Genomic DNA, 17967 nt, shown 5'->3' on the forward strand with positions numbered 1-17967 from the left:
TGATAAACGAACAAAAACATGCAAACAGGTAGCAGGATGAAACAATATGAACAATATCATTCCTAATGCTTAGAACGTATACTTGATCAAAGATAATGTCATTCAAGACTATTCAAGTTTTTAAACTATCATGAATTGCGTAAAGGGCTATACACTTTTGCAAAAAAAATACCCCTTGCAATAGTATTTGGATATATTTACTTCTTATTTATCAATGTAAAGCTATCATTCAGTTATGGCAGGTGTTCAATGTAACTGAGCACAATTTAAGAGTGTAAACGAATTTCGTCACTGCTTTTAGCTACAGCTCCTAAACCCTGACAATAAGTGAACCGAGATAATGGCTCCTTTTCAAAGAATCATTTGAAATGGATGAATTCTGAAACAAAGAATGATTGTTGAGCTTATTTTTTTACGAAGTATTAAGTCAATACACAATGTTATAGAACATTTATAAATAATATCACTGACTTATAAATAATTGTTTAACCTATACTGGTAATAGGTTCGTGATAGTGCTATCATACATATATGTACCCATTTCATATGACAAGAAAAATAACATACCGTGAGTGATGGAAACGAAATAATAAAAAGAAGCCACTTTTGCATAGGATAAAAGATACACATCGAAAGGTTTTTTTTTCTTTAAATTGGAGTGATCAAATTAAGTTTGTCACTAAGTCAACATAGTTTAATGTACCTACTGACAATATAAGATGGTGTTCTCTAACCTATTCGGTGTTCTCTAACCTATTCGATTAACTGAAAGACACAAATTGAGCCCACCAGGAAATGAAAATTAGTAAGTTATTCTTTTTAAAAGTATTTAATATTTTCGAGCATCTAGGACCAGAAGGCTTCAGAAAAGGATAAATAATTCGCAAATCTGACGCAGTTGTATTTAAGATCACTGTTTTAGATTGCACACAACGTCACAAGTGAAAACACCGATGTAATAATCGAAATCAGGTAACATCTTGCAATGTTATTTTCTTGAATAATCTACAATATTAAATTAATGAGCAATAATATCATGACATGTATATATCACAACTTTATTTCTCCCCAGCAGATGTTATACGGTGAAAGTCTCCAACTGGTGATTCCTCCAACTTCTGTGATCACCAACTTCTGTGAACTCCAATTGGTGGCTTTTATCTATAGAAATTGACTGTGGAATTCTCCAATTGGAATTTTCCCCAATTGGAGAGCCGTTTTTACAAAATCATAATTTTTGATTATTTATTAGATTTTAATTATGTTTATGAATCTAGTACTACAGACATACATAGAAATGTAATTTTCTGTTTCAAATTGTAATATTTGATTTTTTTCAAATTGCTGATTTTTTCCCCCGTTTCGGCTCATATGGAAAATTCTCCAATTGGAGTTTGCCAAAACCCCGCGGGGGACCTAAAATCCAATTGGTGGCCAACGGGAGAAATCAATTTTGGAATTAAAATTTTCATATTTCTTAAAACTTTTTTTTTAATTTTACTTAAAATATTTCTTATTTAATGGGCAAACTTTCTATGTGTCACTTTTGAAGTTGATATCTAATATAATAAAAAAACTAAGTTTGCAAGTAAACCGGATTTGCAAACTTATACCGGATGCTGTTAAAATACATATAAATATATATTGTACGGTATAGTGGTTTCAGAATACATATAAATATATATTGTACGGTATGATGGTTTCAGTATACATATAAATATATATTGTACGGTATGATGGTTTCAGTATACATATAAATATATATTGTACGGTATAGTGGTTTCAGAATACATATAAATATATATTGTACGGTATAGTGGTTTCAGAATACATATAAATATATATTGTACGGTATGATGGTTTCAGAATACATATAAAGATATATTGTACGGTATGGTGGTTTCAGAATACATATATATATATATTGTACGGTATGGTGGTTTCAGAATACATATAAATATATATTGTACGGTATAGTGGTTTCAGAATACATATAAATATATATTGTACGGTATAGTGGTTTCATAATACATATAAATATATATTGTAGGGTATAGTGGTTACAGAATACATATAAATATATATTGTACGGTATAGTGGTTACAGAATACATATAAATATATATTGTACGGTATAGTGGTTACAGAATACATATAAATATATATGGTACGGTATAGTGGTTTCAGAATACATATAAATATATAATGTACGGTATAGTGGTTTCAGAATACATATAAATATATATTGTACGGTATGGTGGTTTCAGAATACATATAAATATATATTGTACGGTATGGTGGTTTCAGAATACATATAAATATATATTGTAGGGTATAGTGATTTCAGTTTACATATAAATATATATTGTACGGTATAGTGGTTTCAGTTTACATATAAATATATATTGTACGGTATAGTGATTTCAGAATACATATAAATATATATTGTACGGTATAGTGATTTCAGTTTACATATAAATATATATTGTACGGTATAGTGGTTTCAGAATACATATAAATATATATTGTACGGTATAGTGGTTTCAGTTTACATATAAATATATATTGTACGGTATAGTGGTTTCAGTTTACATATAAATATATATTGTACGGTATAGTGGTTTCAGTTTACATATAAATATATATTGTACGGTATAGTGGTTTCAGTTTACATATAAATATATATTGTACGGTATAGTGGTTTCAGAATACATATAAATATATATTGTACGGTATAGTGATTTCAGTTTACATATAAATATATATTGTACGGTATAGTGGTTTCAGTTTACATATAAATATATATTGTACGGTATAGTGGTTTCAGAATACATATAAATATATATTGTACGGTATAGTGGTTTCAGTTTACATATAAATATATATTGTAGGGTATAGTGGTTTCAGAATACATATAAATATATATTGTACGGTATAGTGGTTACAGAATACATATAAATATATATTGTACGGTATAGTGGTTTCAGAATACATATAAATATATAATGTACGGTATAGTGGTTTCAGAATACATATAAATATATATTGTACGGTATGGTGGTTTCAGAATACATATAAATATATATTGTACGGTATGGTGGTTTCAGAATACATATAAATATATATTGTACGGTATGGTAATTTCAGTTTACATATAAATATATATTGTACGGTATAGTGGTTTCAGTTTACATATAAATATATATTGTACGGTATAGTGGTTTCAGTTTACATATAAATATATATTGTACGGTATAGTGATTTCAGAATACATATAAATATATATTGTACGGTATAGTGATTTCAGTTTACATATAAATATATATTGTACGGTATAGTGGTTTCAGAATACATATAAATATATATTGTACGGTATAGTGATTTCAGTTTACATATAAATATATATTGTACGGTATAGTGGTTTCAGTTTACATATAAATATATATTGTACGGTATAGTGGTTTCAGTTTACATATAAATATATATTGTACGGTATAGTGGTTTCAGTTTACATATAAATATATATTGTACGGTATAGTGGTTTCAGTTTACATATAAATATATATTGTACGGTATAGTGGTTTCAGAATACATATAAATATATATTGTACGGTATAGTGATTTCAGTTTACATATAAATATATATTGTACGGTATAGTGGTTTCAGTTTACATATAAATATATATTGTACGGTATAGTGGTTTCAGTTTACATATAAATATATATTGTACGGTATAGTGGTTTCAGTTTACATATAAATATATATTGTACGGTATAGTGGTTTCAGAATACATATAAATATATATTGTACGGTATAGTGATTTCAGTTTACATATAAATATATATTGTACGGTATAGTGGTTTCAGTTTACATATAAATATATATTGTACGGTATAGTGATTTCAGAATACATATAAATATATATTGTACGGTATAGTGGTTTCAGAATACATATAAATATATATTGTACGGTATAGTGGTTTCAGAATACATATAAATATATATTGTACGATATAGTGGTTTCAGAATACATATATATTGTACGGTATGGTGGTTTCAGAATACATATAAATATATAATGTACGGTATAGTGGTTTCAGAATACATATAAATATATATTGTACGGTATAGTGGTTACAGAATAGATATAAATATATATTGTACGGTAAAGTGGTTTCAGAATACATATAAATATATATTGTACGGTATAGTGGTTTCAGAATACATATAAATATATATTGTACGGTATGGTGGTTTCAGAATACATATAAATATATATTGTACGGTATAGTGGTTTCAGAATACATATAAATATATATTGTACGATATAGTGGTTTCAGAATACATATAAATATATAATGTACGGTATAGTGGTTTCAGAATACATATAAATATATAATGTACGGTAAAGTGGTTTCAGAATACATATAAATATATATTGTACGGTATAGTGGTTTCAGAATACATATAAATATATATTGTACGGTAAAGTGGTTACAGAATACATATAAATATATATTGTACGGTATAGTGGTTATAGAATACATATAAATATATATTGTACGGTATGATGGTTTCAGAATACATATAAATATATATTGTACGGTATAGTGGTTTCAGAATACATATAAATATATATTGTAGGGTATAGTGGTTTCAGAATACATATAAAGATATATTGTACGGTATAGTGGTTTCAGAATACATATAAATATATATTGTACGGTATAGTGGTTTCAGAATACATATAAATATATATTGTACGGTATGGTGGTTTCAGTTTACATATAAATATATATTGTACGGTATAGTGATTTCAGAATACATATAAATATATATTGTACGGTATAGTTGTTTCAGAATACATATAAATATATATTGTTCGATATAGTGGTTTCAGAATACATATATATTGTACGGTATGGTGGTTTCAGAATACATATAAATATATAATGTACGGTATAGTGGTTTCAGAATACATATAAATATATATTGTACGGTATAGTGGTTTCAGAATACATATAAATATATATTGTACGGTATAGTGGTTTCAGAATACATATAAATATATATTGTACGGTAAAGTGGTTACAGAATACATATAAATATATATTGTACGGTATAGTGGTTTCAGAATACATATAAATATATAATGTACGGTATAGTGGTTTCAGAATACATATAAATATATATTGTACGGTATAGTGGTTTCAGAATACATATAAATATATATTGTACGGTATAGTGGTTTCAGAATACATATAAATATATAATGTACGGTATAGTGGTTTCAGAATACATATAAATATATAATGTACGGTATAGTGGTTTCAGAATACATATAAATATATATTGTACGGTATAGTGGTTTCAGAATACATATAAATATATATTGTAGGGTAAAGTGGTTACAGAATACATATAAATATATATTGTACGGTATAGTGGTTATAGAATACATATAAATATATATTGTACGGTATGATGGTTTCAGAATACATATAAATATATATTGTACGGTATAGTGGTTTCAGAATACATATAAATATATATTGTAGGGTATAGTGGTTTCAGAATACATATAAAGATATATTGTACGGTATAGTGGTTTCCGAATACATATAAATATATATTGTACGGTATAGTGGTTTCAGAATACATATAAATATATATTGTAGGGTATAGTGGTTTCAGAATACATATAAATATATATTGTACGGTATAGTGGTTTCAGAATACATATAAATATATATTGTACGGTATAGTGGTTTCAGAATACATATAAATATATATTGTACGGTATAGTGGTTTCAGAATACATATAAATATATATTGTAGGGTATAGTGGTTTCAGAATACATATAAATATATATTGTACGGTATAGTGGTTTCAGAATACATATAATGATATATTGTACGGTATGGTGGTTTCAGAATACATATAAATATATATTGTACGGTATAGTGGTTTCAGAATACATATAAATATATATTGTACGGTATAGTGGTTTCAGAATACATATAAATATATATTGTAGGGTATAGTGGTTTCAGAATACATATAAAGATATATTGTACGGTATAGTGGTTTCAGATGACATATAAATATATATTGTAGGGTATAGTGGTTTCAGAATACATATAAAGATATATTGTACGGTATAGTGGTTTCAGAATACATATAAATATATATTGTAGGGTATAGTGGTTTCAGAATACATATAAAGATATATTGTACGGTATAGTGGTTTCAGATTACATTCAATGACTGTTAATATAATTTCATTTGTATAAATGTGTGAATATGTGCATCCTATTGATTTGTCTGATTATTCTGCGTCTAGTTAATGTTTGAACTGCTTTGCATCATACACTTATTTTAGAGTTCATCGTTACTGTTAGTATACTTCCATTTCTTTTAATCTGTCTTATAAATTATGCCGATTCTAGAATTCATCTTCACTGTTAGTATACTTTCATTTGTAATAATTTGTCTTGTAAATAATGCCGATTCTAGAGTTCATCGTCACTGTTAGTATACTTCCATTTGTTTTAATCTGTCTTGTAAATAATACCGATTCTAGAATTCATCGTCACTACAAATAAAGGGTTCTCTTGGGGTAAGGCTTGAAGGGTTTTCACGAGAAATAGTGTTAACCTTATTGTCATACAATTTTATACGTGTTCAGGATATGTGTTTATGAATGAGTCTTCAGCGAGTTTTTAAACATATTTCTTGAATGAACAGAATAAAAATGCGCGCTATTTGATAACGAGTGTCCGATTAGTATGATCACATGCTTTATAAACCGATAACAATAAAAAAAAGATCGCACTTATAACGTACTACATTCGACACTGATGATATACTTCATTTGACGCTAATCACATTCTTCATCTGACACTGATGACATGCTTCATTTGACAGAGTTGACATACAACATTTGTTACTGATGACTTACTTTATTTGTTACTGATGACATACTTCATTTGCAACTGATGACATACTTCATTTGCAACTGATGACAAACTTCATTTGACACGGATAACATACTTCACTTGACACTGATGACACACTTCATTTGTCAGTGATTTCTTACTACATTTGTTACTGATGACATACCTCCTTTGCAACTGATGATATACTTCATTTGACACGGAGTACACACTTCGTTTGACACTGATGACATACTTCATTTGTCAGTTATGACTTACTACATTTGTTACTGATGACATACTTCACTTCACAGTAATGAAATATGGAATTTGTTACTGATGACATACTTCATTTTACACGGATTACATTCTTAATTTGACACTGATGACATACTTCATTTAACACGAATTACATACTTTATTTGACACGGATTACATACATCATTTGACACGAATAACATACTTCATTTGACACGGATTTCATACTACATTTGACACTGATGACATACTTCATTTGACACGGATTACATACTTCATTTGACACGAATTACATACTACATTTAACCTTGTTGACTTACTACATTTGACACTGATGATATATTTTATCTGACAAGGATTGCATATTTCATTTGACACTGATGACATATGACATTTAACACTTACCTCATACTTCATTTTACACAATTGCTTACTTCAATTGATTTCATCTGCTATATATCGAAACATTTCATTATTCCCTCGTCACGAAAATGGAAAGTATAGGAAAATAATTGATTTAGCTTTACGAGTCTCTTCATGATTGATCCATAATTAAAATCTTATTCCATCAATGCACATGTACATTCATTTAGATAACTAGAATGCATTGGTATTTGTACATATGTTATGGTTAGCATTGTTTTGCGTTGTTTCATGACAGTTCACATTTACCTGTTATTCCAATTGTGTACATGTATATATTCTGTATTTTATGCCCTAATTGTATGCTGCATGTCATTTTTCCGGCGTTTGTTTAACATATTGTACAACCCAGTAACATTTTGTTTATTAAAGCATAACCATTTTATTTTGAAGAACGACTTTTAATGTTATTTATACATAAATGAATTAGAAAAAAAAGTGAATGATAAGAATAGTATTTTATCGTAAAACAGGAAATTTTGAAATGGAAACAAATTTCCAAAACATCATTTTTATAAAGGTAAATGTAATTGTAAAACATTATTAATAAATAAGAAATGTGAATTTTGACGATTCAAGTTATTAAAACAAGCAGTATATATTTACAAAGACGGTACTTGTGGTATGCTACTAGTGTCTGCAATTTATAACTTTTTCCTATGTTAATAGTTATAATATTCAATTACTGAACTTAGATAGCACATGAACGTAAGTTAATGGTGTCTGTTTTTACTTTCCCATTGTAATACTTATTATGTTCATTTATTGAAATAAGTATACGATACATGAATGTAAACTAATGGTGTCTGAACTTTATTTACTTCTCCCATGTTCATAATTATGATGTTAATTACGGAGCTAAGTAGACGGTACATGAACATAAGTTAATGGTGTCTGCACTTTATTTACTTTTCCCGTGTTAATAATTATGATGTTAATTATGGAGCTAAGTAGACGGTACATGAACATAAGTTAATGGTGTCTGCACTTTATTTACTTTTCCCGTGTTAATAATTATATTGTTTACTATCGAGCTAATTAGACGGTACATGAACATAAGTTAATGGTGTCTGCACTATATTTACTTTTCCCGTGTTAATAATTATATTGTTTAATATCGAGCTAAGTAGACGGTACATGAACATAAGTTAATGGTGTCTGCACTTTATTTACTTTTCCCGTGTTAATAATGATGATGATTATTATCGAGCTAAGAAGACTGTACATGAACATAAGTTAATGGTGTCTGCACTTTTCTTACTTTTCGCGTGTTGAAGATTTTGTTGTTTACTATTGATGTAAGTAGACGGTACATGAACATAAGTAAATGGCGATTGCAAATTATTTACTTGCTAATAGTAATAATTATAATGTTCATTTATTGAATTAAGTAGACGGTACATAAACACAAGTTAATGGTGTCTGCAATTTATTTGCTTTTCCCGTGGTAATAATTATATTGTTTACTATTGAATTAAGTAGACTGTACATGGACATCAGTAAATGGTGTATGCACTTTCTTTACTTTCCAATATTTACAATTATAATGTTTATTTATTGACCTAAGTAGAAGGTACATGATCATTAGTTAATGGTGTTTGCACTTTATTTTCTATCGAAAAGTAACAATTATAATGTTCATTTACTGAACTAAGTTGACGGTACATTCACATAAGTAAATGGTGCCTTCACTTTATTAACTTCTCACATGTAATATATTATGTTGTTTATTATCGAGCTAAGTAGACAGTACATGAACGTAAGTTAATAGTGTCTCTATGTATTTACATTCGCCTGTTGATAAATTATGTTGTTTAATATTGAACTAAGTAGACGGTACATGAACATAAGTTAATGGTGTCTGCACTGTTATTTACTTGCGAATAGTAATAACTATAATGTTCACTAATTGAACTAAGTAGACGGAACATGAACATAATTTAATGGTGTCTGCTATTTATTTACTTTCCTATAGTAATAATAATAATGTTCATTAATTGAACTAAGTAGACGGAACATGAACATAAGTTAATGGTGTCTGCAATTTATTACTTTTCCCGTTTTAATAATTATATTGTTTTCTATTGAACTAAGTAGACGGAACATGAACATAAGTTAATGGTGTCTGCAATTTATTACTTTTCCCGTGTTAATAATTATATTGATTACTATTGAACTAAGTAGACGGTACATGAATATAAGTTAATGGTGTCTGCACTGTTATTTACTTGCGAATAGTAATAACTATAATGTTCACTAATTGAACTAAGTAGACGGAACATGAACATAATTTAATGGTGTCTGCTATTTATTTACTTTCCTATAGTAATAATAATAATGTTCATTAATTGAACTAAGTAGACGGAACATGAACATAAGTTAATGGTGTCTGCAATTTATTACTTTTCCCGTTTTAATAATTATATTGTTTTCTATTGAACTAAGTAGACGGAACATGAACATAAGTTAATGGTGTCTGCAATTTATTACTTTTCCCGTGTTAATAATTATATTGATTACTATTGAACTAAGTAGACGGTACATGAATATAAGTTAATGGTGTCTGCACTGTTTTTTACTTGCGAATAGTAATAACTATAATGTTCACTAATTGAACTAAGTAGACGAAACATGAACATAATTTAATGGTGTCTGCAATTTATTTACTTTCCTATAGTAATAATAATAATGTTCATTAATTGAACTAAGTAGACGGAACATGAACATAAGTTAATGGTGTCTGCAATTTATTACTTTTCCCGTTTTAATAATTATATTGTTTTCTATTAAACTAAGTAGACGGAACATGAACATAAGTTGATGGTGTCTGCAATTTATTACTTTTCCCGTGTTAATAATTATATTGTTTTCTATTAAACTAAGTAGACGGAACATGAACATAAGTTGATGGTGTCTGCAATTTATTACTTTTCCCGTGTTAATGATTATATTGATTACTATTGAACTAAGTAGACGGTACATAAACATAAGTTAATGGTGTCTGCACTTTATTTACTTTACAATAGTAACAGTTATAACGTTCATTTAATGAACTAAAAATACAGTACATGAACATAAGTTCATGGTGTGTGCACTTTATTTACTTTCCAATAGTAATAATCATAATGTTCATTTACTAAACTAAGTACACGTTACATGAACATAAGTTAATGGTGTCTGCAATTTATTAACTTTCCAAAAGTAATAATCATAATGTTCATTTATTGAATTAAGTAGACGGTACATGAACATAATGTAATGGTGTCTGCAATTAATCTACTTTTCCCGTGGTAATAAATATATTGTTTACTATTGAACTAAGTAGACTGTACATGGACATCAGTAAATGGTGTATGCACTTTCTTTACTGTCCAATATTTACAATTATAATGTTTATTTATTGACCTAAGTAGAAGGTACATGCACACAAAGAATGGTGTCTTCACTTTATTATCTATCGAAAAGTAACAATTATAATGTTGATGTACTGAAATATGTTGACGGTACATGAACATAAGTAAATGGTGTCTTCACTTGATTAACTTCTCACATGTAATATATTATGTTGTTTATTATCGAGCTAAGTAGACAGTACATGAACGTAAGTTAATAGTGTCTGCAATGTACTTACATTCGCCTGTTGATAATTATGTTGTTTGTTAATGAACTATGTAGACGGTACATGAACATAAGTTAATGGTGTCTGCAATTTATTTACTTTCCTAAAGTAATAATAATAATGTTCATTAATTGGACTAAGTAGATGGAACATGAACATAAGTTAATGGTGTCTGCAATTTATTACTTTTCACGTGTTAATAATACTATTGATTACAATTGAACTAAGTAGACGGTACATGAACATAAGTTAATGGTGTCTGCAATTTATTACTTTTCCCGTGTTAATAATTATATTGTTTACTATTGAATTAAGTAGACGGAACATGAACATAAGTTCATGGTGTGTGCACTTTATTTACTTTCCAATAGTAACAATTATAATGTTCATTTAGTGAACTAAGTAGACGAAACATGAACATAAGTTAATGGTGTCTGCAATTTATTTATTTTCCAATAGTAATAATTATAATGTTCATTGATTGAACTAAGTAGACGGAACATGAACATAAGTTAATGGTGTCTGCACTTTATTACTTTTCCAGTGTTAATAATTATATTGTTTACAATTGAACTAAGTAGACGGAATATGAACATAAGTTAATAGTGTCTGTAATTTATTACTTTTCCCGTGATAATATTTATATTTTTTACTATTGATCTAATTGGACGGTACATGAACATAAGTTTATGGTTTCTGCACTTTATTTACTTTCCAATAGTAATAATTATAATATTCATTTACTGAACTAAATAGACGATACATGAACATAAGTTAATGGTGGTTGCAATTTATTTACTTTCCAATAGTAATAATTATAATGTTCATTTACTGAACTAAGTATACGGTACATGAACATAAGTCAATTTAGTCTGCAATTTATTTACTTTTCGCATGTTGATAATTATGTTGTCTACTATTGAACTAAGTAGACGTTACATGAACATAAGCTAATAGTGTCTGCAATTTATTTTCTGACCAATAGTTTTAATTATGTTTATTTACCCTTATGACTTACTTTATTTGACCTTGATGACTTACTTCATTTGACCCTTATAACGTACTTCATTTGACCCTTATAACTTACTTCATTTGACACTGATGACATACTTAATTTGACCCTGATGACTAACTTCATTTGACCCTCATAACGTACTTCATTTGACCCTTTTGACTATCTTCATTTGCACATAATGACATTCTTCATTTGACCCTTTTGACTTACTTCATTTGAATCTGATGACTTACTTCTTTTGACCGTCACGACATATTTCATTTGACTTTTATGACCTACTTCATTTGACCCTTATGACTTACTTTATTTGACCCTTTTTTACTTCATTTGACCTTATTACATATTTAATTTGACCGTTATGACTTTCTTCTTTTGACCCTTATGACCTACTTCATTTGACTCTCATAACTTACTTCATTTGACCCTTATGACATATTTCATTTGACCCTCATGACTTACTTCATTTGACCCTTATGACTTACTTCTTTGACACTCATGACTTACTTAATTTGACACTGATAAAATACTTAATTTGACCATAATAACATACTTCACTGGACACTGAGATAATTACCTTATTTGTAAATTATTGCAATGAAATGGATGATGAGGAATGCAGATAAATCTTGATGTCGATGAACTTAGTATTTGTACAAAACTAGTGGTCAGTAGTAATGATTGTAGAACAATAATTAGTGTGATTGTAAAAATATGACATAAATTCAAGAGTTAGTATGATGGTAGAAACATGACATATAATTAAGAGTAAGTGTGATTGTAGAAATATGACATATAATTAAGAGTTAGTGTGATAGTAGAAATATGACATATAATCAAGAGTTAGTGTGATTGTAGAAATATCACATATAATTAAGAGTTAGTGTGATTGTGGAAATATGACATGAAATCAAGAGTAAGAGTGATTGTGGAAACATGACATATAATCAAGAGTTAATGTGATGGTATAAACATGACACATTATCAAGAGTAAGTGTGACTGTAAAATATAACAAAGAGTAAGTGTGATGGTATTAAAATGACATATGATTAAGAGTTAGTGTGATGGTAGAAATATGACATATAATCAAGAGTTAGTGCGATAGTAGAAATATGACGTATAAATCAGAGTTAATGCGATGGTATAAATAAAACATTTACTCAACAGTTAGTGTGTATTACATGCATATATGTTATTATCAAATGATGAAAGAATGAAATAAAAGGTAAAAATGATTCCATTTGCTTGTTGTTTTTATGGTATTGAAGTCTAACTTACTGATTAAGATGTATATAAATGATAAACTGTATATTATATTGTATTCATTGCAATGCATTGATTGGATGTATTCTGTAAAGTGGAATGCTGTTATGGCCATCGCCAGTGATTATGGTAAACTGCAACGCGATACTCGAAAGTACGACGATGAAAACGCGAACTCACAAAACTACGATAATGAAACCGCGACAGTAGGATTTTGAAAACACGACAGTACGATAACGAAAACTTGATAACATGACAGTACGATGAACATAATGCAACATACTATCCTGTTTTGACCATCGGACTGTCGCCTTTTCATCATGGTAATATCGTGATGTTGCGTTTTCGTTATCGTAGTATCGCACTGTCGTGTTTTTATACGCCCGAAGGGTCGTATTATGTTATGGCCTCCATCGTCTGTCTGTCCGTCCGTTAGCAATTACGTGTCTGGGCCATAACTTGGTAACTAATAAAGCGATTTTCAAATAACTTTATACAAATCATCACTACATTAAAAGGATGTGTCGCGCGCAATTTCCAGGTCCATACCTCAAAGACTAGAATCACCATGGGGGTGCGTTAGCAATTCCGTGTCCGGGCCGCTACTTTGTCACTAATAAAGTCATTTTCAAATAACTTTATACAAAGCATCATTACATTAAAAGGATGTGTCGCGCGCAATTTCCAGGTCCATACCTCAAAGACTAGAATCACCATGGGGGGCGTTAGCAATTATGTTTCCGGGCCATAACTTGGTAACTAATAAAGCGATTTTCAAATAACTTTATACAAATCATCACTACATTAAAAGGATGTGTCGCGCGCAATTTCCAGGTCCATACCTCAAAGACTAGAATCACCATGGGGGTGCGTTAGCAAATCCGTGTCCGGGCCACAACTTGGTTACTAATAAAGTCATTTTCAAATAACTTTATACAAAGCATCATTACATTAAAAGGATGTGTCGCGCGCAATTTCCAGGTCCATACCTCAAACACTAAAATCACCATGGGGGGGGCGTTAGCAATTCTGTTTCCGGGCCACATCTTTGTTACTAATAAAGTGATTTTCAAATAACTTTATACAAATCATCACTACATTAAAAGGATGTGTCACATGCAATTTCCAGGTCCATACCTCAAAGTCTAGAATCACCATGGGGGGGACGTTAGCAATTGCATGCCCAGGCCATAACTCAAAGACTAGAATCACCAATGGGGGGCGTTAGCAATTCTGTGTCCGGGCCACATCTTTGTTACTCGTCCGTTAGCAATTCCGTGTCCGGGCCATAACTTGCTAACTAATAAAGCGATTTTCAAATAACTTTATACAAAGCATCATTACATTAAAAGAATGTGTCGCGCGCAATTTCCAGGTCCATACCTCAAAGACTAGAATCACCATGGGGGCGTTAGCAATTCTGTGTCCGGGCCACATCTTTGTTACTCGTCCGTTAGCAATTCCGTGTCCGGGCCATAACTTGCTAACTAATAAAGCGATTTTCAAATAACTTTATACAAAGCATCATTACATTAAAAGGATGTGTCGCGCGCAATTTCCAGGTCCATACCTCAAAGACTAGAATCACCATGGGGGGGGCATTAGCAATTCTGTGTCCGGGCCACATCTTTGTTACTCGTCCGTTAGCAATTCCGTGTCCGGGCCATAACTTGGTAACTAATAAAGCGATTTTCAAATAACTTTATACAAATCATCACTACATTAAAAGGATGTGTCGCGCGCAATTTCCAGGTCCATACCTCAAAGACTAGAATCACCATGGGGGTGCGTTAGCAAATCCGTGTCCGGGCCACAACTTGCTCACTAATAAAGTCATTTTCAAATAACTTTATACAAAGCATCATTACATTAAAAGGATGTGTCGCGCGCAATTTCCAGGGCCATACCTTAAACACTAAAATCACCATGGGGGGCGTTAGCAATTCTGTGTCCGGGCCACATCTTTGTTACTAATAAAGTGATTTTCAAATAACTTTATACAAATCATCACTACATTAAAAGGATGTGTCACATGCAAATTCCAGGTCCATACCTCAAAGTCTAGAATCACCATGGGGCGGGACGTTAGCAATTCCATATCCAGACCATAACTCAAAGACTAGAATCACCAATGGGGGGCGTTAGCAATTCTGTGTCCGGGCCACATCTTTGTTACTCGTCCGTTAGCAATTCCGTGTCCGGGCCATAACTTGCTAACTAATAAAGTGATTTTCAAATAACTTTATACAAATCATCACTACATTAAAAGGATGTGTCGCGCGCAATTTCCAGGTCCATACATCAAAGACTAGTATTACCATGGGGGGGGGGCGTTAGCAATTCTGTGTCCGGGCCACATCTTTGTTACTCGTCCGTTAGCAATTCCGTGTCCGGGCCATAACTTGGTAACTAATAAAGCGATTTTCAAATAACTTTATACAAATCATCACTACATTAAAAGGACCTCAAGCCGAATCTTCTTCGGGCGTATAATGCTCCGTCTCGCGGTGCTGTTGTTTTATCATCGCACTGTCGTGTTTTGATCATCGTAATATCGTGTTTTCAGCATCGTACTGTCGCGTTATCATCATCCTACTGTCGTGGTATAATTATCGTGCTGCCGCGTGTTCTCCATCGTACTGTCGCGTTTTCGCCATTGTACTGTCGTGTTATCAGCATACTGTCGCGTTTTCATCATCGTACTGTCGCGTTTTCGCCATCGTACTGGCAATTTTTCGCCATCGTACTGTCACGTTTTCTCCACCATACTGTCGTGTTATCATCATCGTACTGTCGTGTTATCATCATCTTGCTGTCGCGTTTTCACCATCGTATTTTTGTGTTTTTATCATCTTGCTGTCGTGTTTTCATCATCGTACTGTCGCGTTTTCATCATCGTACTGTCGCGTTATCATCATCTTGCTGTCGCGTTTTCATAATCGTACAGTCGTGTTATTATCATCTTGCTGTCGCGTTTTCATCGTCGTACTGTCGCGTTTTCATCATTGTAATGTCGCGTTTTCATCGGTCACGTTTTCATCATCGTACTGTCGCGTTTTCATCATCGTTCTGTCGCGGTTTCATCGTCGCACTGTCGTGTTATCATCATCTTGCTGTCGCGTTTTGATCCTCGTACTGTTGCGTTATCATCATCTTGCTTTCGCATTTTTATCATCGTACTGTCGCTTTTATATCATCGTACTGTCGCGTTATCATCATCCTGCTGCCGCGTATTCATCATCTTACTGTCGCATTTTCATCATCGTACTGTCGTGTTATCATTATCTTGCTGTCGCGTTTTCGCGAAGCCGCGTAGCAACATTCCCTGCTGTGCTGGTCCAATGTATTCAATTTTAATACCATAGACATATTTCAATATGCCTTTTAAGGCAGCATCCTGCCATCAGTCCCCTGCAGTACTTAAATTACTTTGATTAAGTTTGCAATTATTGACAGATGTTTGCTAACAAGGTAAAACTCCTCAAAACTTACGTTTCGTTGTCCTTCCCAATGCAGTAGCCACACTATTTTATATTTTCACTTGAAGTCAATTTGAACTTGGTATTAAAACATACGTGCTAAAACACTACAATGAATAAACACTATTATTTACTTTTACGAGCTACTTCTATTGTTGACCCGGCATTCATCCGAAATTTTAACCTTAGTTTGTTTTGATAACTAATTAAAGCCTGAAAAAATTCTTAACATATTCTTGATAAATTGTACAGCATTTTCAGCATGAGAGAAAAAAATATTTGAAATTTCTTTTTTCATTGCATACGACGTAAAGGAATCATATCCATATAAGTCGTTTGTTCTGAATAAAATCGAAAGAAATAACTAATGTTCGGAAGAGTTGAACGTTTTAAATTTTATCTAGTGCTTTAAAGCAAACAAATAGTCAAAACAACTGCAGAAATTACTATCTAGTAAACACACATCAGCTTGCCAGGAAAAGACAACTCAGAAGAAAATATGTAAGTTAGATGCGGTTTATTGAATTTGTTGATATTTGTATACAGCTATGCATGCTGAAATTTGTATTTGTGCAAAAGTTGGCATCGTTGACCCACTTTCGGTCAAAAACCAGGTCGCTCGGCTGCCATTGTTATGATTCGAGCCCTGAAAGCGCTTATGTAAAACAAAAAGCCGCTCATTAACGGCACGTGAATTTACTTAATTATGCACGTTTTCTACCGATAACGCCCGGGTTTTTGCGTTTTAACACAACACGATAACGGACCGAAAACACACATTTTTGCAATAATTTTAATTTAAGCACCCTTTACTTCGGTGCGTTCAGTAAGGCGAGCATTTACAAAACGCTCGCATTCGTTTTGTTTTGTAACCATGTAGCAACGCAGCGCATTAATTGCAAGCGGGGAACCAAACAGCAAAAGTTCGCCGCAAACATCTATACTGAACGCTGGTTCAAAGCAAGAACACGACCCC

This window comes from Mya arenaria, chromosome 10 (assembly GCF_026914265.1).
Source record: "Mya arenaria isolate MELC-2E11 chromosome 10, ASM2691426v1".
In the NCBI taxonomy this organism is placed as follows: domain Eukaryota; kingdom Metazoa; phylum Mollusca; class Bivalvia; order Myida; family Myidae; genus Mya; species Mya arenaria.